Here is a 7,254-nt window from a genome sequence, read left to right as displayed (position 1 = left end):
CACTTGCCTACCAGGTTTCTCAACTACAAAGTTATCATTTTTCCCTTTGTAATTAATAAATAATTTGTGGGAAAATATTTTGAGACTAGGTAAATAAACTGTTCCGCATCAAATTTTCATCAACTAGTTACTTTTCTAACTCTTTTTTTTGTATTTATTTGTTGGCATTCTACTGTAATTGTCTATTATTTATTGGTGGACTCATAGAGTTTTATTTTATTCATGGTTTATATTGAATTACTATCATTATTTATTTTGAAGCTCAAATTTCTTGATATTTGGGCAGTGGGAGTCCCTAACCTGGCTCCATTTATTAATGTTTATGACTACTCTCTATTTTCTATTCTTGGCAGACGGTTATTGATTTTCCATTTATGGTAGTAATTGAATTTTTAAAATATGTATTTATATTTTTAAAATTTTATTTAAATAAAATATTAATTATATAATGATATATATAAATAACATTAAGAAAAATATTAATGATACTTACAGTCCAGGTTTGACAAAACTCATGAAAAAGTTGGTATGCAAATAGCTGAAATTTGGGAAACACTGCTCTTGTATTATGGGGTAAGTTGGTTTTATTTTTTTTTTTTTTTTTGGTACTTCAAATAGTACCAAATTGTGTCCAAATTAAGAACTTGAAATGTTTCCAAAGTGCCTACATTTGGACATGCACACTCTGTCCCTTATTGCTGCCTCTTATCCCTGATGTGAAATCAAGCCTTTGCCAGGCTATACATCCTGACCTTCCTTTGGGAAATAAAGATGCTTATACACGGATACAGTCAGAAGATGAGCTACCTCAGTTACAACCCACCAGGTTATTCAAGGCCCAGTTCAAAAGCCCTCTTTTTATCAGGTAGGATTCTTTAGCTGCATGCAATAGAAATCAGGTCTGGCTAGCTTAAGCTATTTGTGTGGGATTGCTCACAGAATCCAAGACAAGTCTGAGGACCTAGGCTTGGGAAAAAGTAGAAACACAGGTGGCTTTGGGGATCTGGGTAGCAGGGAATCATGGGCGCCACTGTCAGGATGAACAGGCTCCATTCATTTTCTGTGTTTGCATCTTTCTTCTTAAGCTTCAAATTACTTACTTGGAGGAACTTCCCTGGTAGTTCAGTGGTAAAGAATCTGCCTTCCAATGCAAGAGGACACGGGTTTGATCCCTGGTCGGGGAACTAAGATCCCACATGCTGTGGGGCAACTAAGCACACATGCCACAACTACTGAGCCCACGCACCTCAACGAGAGAGCCCGTGTGCCGCAAACTACAGAGCCCAGCACTCTGGAGCCCGCGCGCCACAACTACAGATCCCTCGTGCCAAACTAGAGAGGAAACCCGTGTGCCATAAATAGAGAGAAGCCTGCGTGCCACAACGAAGAGCCTGCATGCCGCAACTGAGACCCAACGCAGCCAAAAATAAATAAATTAATTAAGTTAAATACATAAATATTTTTAGAAATTACTTACTTAGGGGCTTCCCTGGTGGCGCAGTGGTTGAGAGTGCGCCTGCCGATGCAGGGGACACGGCTTTGTGCCCCGGTCCGGGAGGATCCCGCATGCTGCGGAGCGGCTGGGCCCGTGAGCCGTGGCCACTGAGCCTGCGCGTACGGAGCCTGTGCTCTGCAGTGGGAGAGGCCACAGTAGTGAGAGGCCCATGTACCACAAAAAAAAAAAGTTACTTACTTGGACAACATCCATTTGGCCTTCCCTGAGTCATGAATCCCATTGGCTAGAGGAGAACAAGACACCTTTCTTTTTTTTTTCTTTCTTTAATTTTATTTTTGGCTGTGTTGGGTCTTTGTTGCTGCGCGTGGGCTTTCTGTAGTTGCAGTGAGCGGGGACTGCTCTTCGTTGTGGTGCACGGGCTTCTCATCGCAGTGGCTTCTCTTGTTGCGGAGCACGGGCTCTAGGTGCATGGACTTCAGTAGCTGTGGCACGCGGGCTCAGTAATTGTGGCTCATGGGCTCTAGAGCACAGGCTCAGTAGTTGTGGTGCACGGGCCTAGTTGCTCTGTGGCATGTGAGATTTTCCCAGACCTGGGCTCAAACCCGTGTCCCCTGCATGGGCAGGCAGATTCTTAACCACTGTGCCACCAGGGAAGTCTGAGAACAGGGCACCTTGATTCACAGGACCCTCAACACAACATATAAAGGGTGTCGTCATTCCCCACAGGAAAATTCGGTGCCACTGACAATTGCATTTTGCACCTGTTGACTCCTTTAATACATACCACAACGTGATAACATCTTAATGTTATCATTCCCCTTTTACAGAGGAGGCAACAGAGGCCTAGAGATTAAATCACTTGTTCAAGGTCATGCAACTGTAAGAGTCAGGATTCAAACTCAGGCCATCTGTCTTCAGAGTCCCTGATTTTGACCACCATGCTACAAGTAGGGTGCAGTCAATTATTGGCCAGCAAAACCTGGAGTGTCCCTTTACTTCCATCCTGTAGAAGCAGTCTTAGCCCTGGCCTACATATCACGTCCCCCAGTTCTGCGCCCTAGAGCCCCCTGCATCTCTCGCTGTTAGGCTACTAGCCTTTCCTGGCTGTTGGTGTCCCTGTCTCACTCAGTGGGCTCTGTGCCAGCAGTGGCCAGGCTGTATTTATCTCTGAATCCTTCACAATACATAGAACAGGGCCATGCACATAGGCAAAGCTTAGTAAATATTTGTAGAATTTAATTGAGTCACCTAAATATTATTTACCTTACTAGGGATAGATAGATAGATAGACAGAGATGGAGATCCTGAGTGAGAATGGGAGCTTTTGATATACTCTTAATTCATCTAGTTAATAATTAAACACTCAGTGTCAATTTGATGGTGCACTGACTTCCTGCCTTGTTTACTGATTAATCTCGAAGGATCATTGGGATATTCCGACTTCTGCCCCCAAAGACAATAGACAAACCAGCTCTTAGCATCAGCAGTCAACCTGAGCCTGAGCCTGGGCTCAGTAAATAGGTATTTGTGCTTGTTTTTGCAAAGGATGAAGAGACCAACTTTACTGCAGTTGTGTGATGGTCGTTCCCCTGCTTCACAGCGCAGCCCTTTAACTCATCAGGGTTGCTGGGCCCCATCCTGCTGGCCTTAGATAGAAGGCCCCAGAGTCAGAAGAACAGCAATAATCCCTTCTCACTCCCTGGGTAGGCTTTTGAAAAGCTAAGAAGGGCTGGCCCCAGAAGTCATTTTAATTGACGCTAGCTTAGCTTTTGAATAATTTTTTCCAACTTGTTAAGTGATATTGTGCATTTTCAGTGACTTGGGCATTAGAGAGAGTTTAGCTTGATGTCTGGGCCCAAATTCTGGAAACTCAGTGCTATGTGTAGTTTGGAGCACTTCATTTAACTTCTCTGGTGGCCTCTCTCTCTCTCTCTCTCTCTCTCTATATATATATATATATATATATATGTATATATACTTTTTGTTTTTGTTTGTTTGTTTGTTTGTTTTTTTTGGCTGTGCTGTGTGGCTCGTGGGATCTTACTTCCCTGACCAGGGATTGAACCCAGGCCCCTGGCAGTAAAAACGCCAAGTCTTAACCACTGGACCAACAGGGAAATCCCTGGCTTCGTTTTTCATCAGTAAAGTAAGGATAGTATCACTTACTTTATAGGGTTGTTATGAGTCTTTGACAAGTTAATACATGCAGAATGCTGTCTTCATTTGGGTTCCCCTGAGGTAGCCCCCCAAGATGAGGACTTGGGTGCAGGTAGTTTATTTGGAAGGTGATCTCAAGAAGCAGGAGTGGGGGGGTGTAGGGAGAATGAGGTAAGGAGGGAAGAAAAGCCAGTGGACTTGCTAATGAATAAGTCACCATTGTGGGCACCTTGGGCTTGATCCCACTGAGGGGACCCTTCAGATACTGTGTGGAACATGGACAGGGAACCCGGGCATTTATCCACCATTTCCCATCCTCCACGGCTGAGGCTGCCTGGGGGCTGTTACTCCTACCGTCCCCAGTCCCCGCCACAGTAGTTCTGGCTTACCTTGGCACACTTGTGCCCTGTGGTACTGGAGGCGGGAAGTAGTCAGCTTGCCAGGAACTGTCTACAGCTGCAGTGGACTCTGGTGTCAGGTGAACCAAGACAAAGTGTGGGGAGGTGTCAGTGGTGACTCCCACAGTGTGCAGAAAATAAAACTAAAAGCAAGAGAAAAAGAAACAAACAAACCAAACCAGACAAACAGAAAAAGCAGTGTCCAGTGCACAATAAGTACTCAGTAGACTGTATCTACAGTGGACACAGTTTGAACTGTGCCGCACACTGTCCTATGGGGATCTACCTCTCTGTCACCTGATGGGGTTCAGGTGTGAATATCAATCAGGTTGCCTGCACCTCCTATGACCAGTCACAGGGGTGGGCATGTGACCCAGGCTGGCCAATCAGAACCTTCCTGAGAGTACCTTGATTCACACCAGAGCTAACGGAGAGGAAGGTCTTTGTCCTTGGGAGGGGGTGATGGGGAGAGAGGAGAGGAGAGGAGGGAACACCTCACCAGGAGGGTGTTAGGTTGGAACTGCTAGTCCCTATCTTCCCCAGCTTCTGGGAAGAAACCTTTCTATTATATGGAGTCCTGGGTTCTAGACAGAACTCTACTTTGCGACTGAGTGAATATGAGCAGGCTACCTAACCTCCCCGGAATTTAATGTCCTTAATCTGTAAGCAGGGATGATATCTACTTTTCAGGGTCTTGTTTCGATTCCGTTAAGAGTACGTGTAAAATGCCTGGCGAATAGCAAATCCTCAGTAAATGTTAGTTTTGTTGTCATGCTTTGCCTTGACTCGATTTCACTCTATGGAACTCTCCAAACTCTAAGCTGGGACAGGTGTTTGAAAATGATTGCAAGGTTTTTGAGCCTGGGTGTTTGTGAGTGTGCCCCATGGGTCATTGTCCTATGTTGGTTTTGACTCCCAGCTCCAGAAGGTAGAGATTTACTTTGGGGGGGCCTCCCATGGACATGTCCCCATTTCTCCGGAAAAAGCCTGCCTCACCAGTCCCTCATTGTTTCACTCCTGGAAGGGAGAGGTGTTCTTTTTCTCCCACTCATGCCAGTTTAGTGGCCGCTTGACCAGATAGACTACGGATGGGCTTTGGAGGACTAGCTAAAGAACTGTGATTCCAACATGCCCCCCGCATCTGATCTGCCTCCCAAAACTGGACCAAGTAAAATAATGATGTTCATTTGGGGGAGATTTCCCATGGTCACCTCTTACTTGAGCACATTCTCCAGTAATCCCTGGATTAATCCCTTTGCTTTTTGTACAAAATCCAGAACCTTTGGAGGGGTATTAGTAGATTTCTATAATCCAGTCTTATTAATCTTTTGTCTCTTCTCTCGATGCATGCAACAGCTAAATGGACCATTCCATGAACCTGCCCTGCACTTTCCCTCTAATGTGCCTAAAGTTGGTTTCTTCTCCTGGACCGCTTTCCTCCCCTGCTCCTGATGGACATTGTCCATCAAATACAGCGCTGTTCACCACTTAACCCAACCAGCTCTCAGTACCAAGGCAGGCTCTACAGATAAATTGCCATTTGCATGCAAGATAAAACTTACTGTTGTTACATTCTTCAGTGGTAAACTCCTGAATGGCTGGAAGAGACTATGTATTTATTTTTCCCACTAAAACTATTGTGTTGAGAACATGCTAGGTATTTGATTAGTGTTTGATGTGAATGAAAAACCATGTTTTGAAAGCATCTGCCATCTGAATTCTAGACTGGAACTTGTAGGTCATGGTTTCAATCTGGTTACACACTTTCACATTTGATTTTCATAATGATTCTAGGACCTAGACAATATGATCCTCCCCATTTCAGTATGGGAAAGCTCAAATGCCAAGCAATTTGCCCAAATTTGATTCCCAGTTTGCAAGACTCCAGAGTTGGTGCTCTCAGTCTCTGCACATGTGGGTGCATATGCCTGTGGTATGTTGGGGTTTCACTCACCCCTATCTGAGTCACTCCCGTGTTTGGGTGTTTGGGAGCCAATTTGAATAACCCATAGGACCTGTTTCCCAGCATCTTTGCTTGGCTGGTAGTAGGAACTCTGCTCATTCTGCTCAAGGCAGAGAATGCAGAAACATTTATGTCTTAGACAGTTTAGGCTGCTCTAACAAAGTATCATAGACTGGGTGGCTTATAAACCACAAAACATTATTTCCCAGTCTGGAGGCAGGAATTCTGAGATCAGAGTGCCAGTGCGGTCAAGTTCTTGAGAGAGCCTCTTCTGGGTGGCAGGCTGTCAATATCTTTTTATCCACACAGGAGAGAGAGAGAGAGAGGAGCAAGCTGTCTCTCATGAACTTATAAGGGCACTAATCCCATTCATGAGGGTGCCACCCTCATGACTTCACCTAATCCTGATTACCTCCCAAAGGCCCACCTTCTAATGCCTTCATATGGGGGAGGGGGAGGGTTTCAGCCTATGAATTTTGGAGGGACACGTTTAGTCCATAACAACTTATTTCTTTTCCCACAAGCAAACCTGGAAGTGAAATATTGAGGTCTGTATATTATCTGTTTTTTTTTTTTTTTTAAAGGAAGCTACTGAATATTTCCTAAGCATCCCATTTTCCCAGCCCTGGCAAACAGGAGTAAGGAAAGGAAGCTAATGTTTATCATGCTCACTAGGTATCAGGCACTATGCTGTGTGCTTTCATTCTCATGAACAACACCCACTCAGCTTAAAAGACTGCATTCATTCAGGCATCACCTCCTCCATGAACACTTTCCGGGACATCATCTTCCATCACAGAGTTGGCCCCTCCCTACTTTGCACCCCACTCTGCCCCCTAACATTGCCTCTCTGAATCCTTGTTACATATCTTGGTGTCCATTTCTGCCCTTCCTCTAGACCTGCTATACAAGATGGAAGAGCATCAGGGAACCAACATGCTTGTTAGGAGTCACTTTCATCCAATGATGCTTGGAACTTAGTGGAGAAATACACCTTCCTCACCAAGTGGGACAGCTCCGTGGTCTTCCACAGTGGTCATCTACTCACCAACCCACGCTGAAGTGGCTTCTTCCATTCCTGTTTTACATTCCCTCTCCCCAATCCGTGCTTCTTGGGATCACCTCCCAGTACGGCTGACTTTCAAATCCTTGTTTCAGTGTCTGATTCTGGAGGACCGAAACCGGGGCAGAGGAATCAAGGAACTTGACGTCTATCTCTGCACCCGCTTTAGGCTCATCTTATATCCCTCCTCCCACTGAACCCTACATTTACTCTTTGG

This window comes from Neophocaena asiaeorientalis, unplaced genomic scaffold (assembly GCF_003031525.2).
Source record: "Neophocaena asiaeorientalis asiaeorientalis breed wild unplaced genomic scaffold, Neophocaena_asiaeorientalis_V1.1 scaffold40, whole genome shotgun sequence".
NCBI lineage: Eukaryota > Metazoa > Chordata > Mammalia > Artiodactyla > Phocoenidae > Neophocaena > Neophocaena asiaeorientalis.
This window is presented reverse-complemented; position numbering follows the sequence as displayed.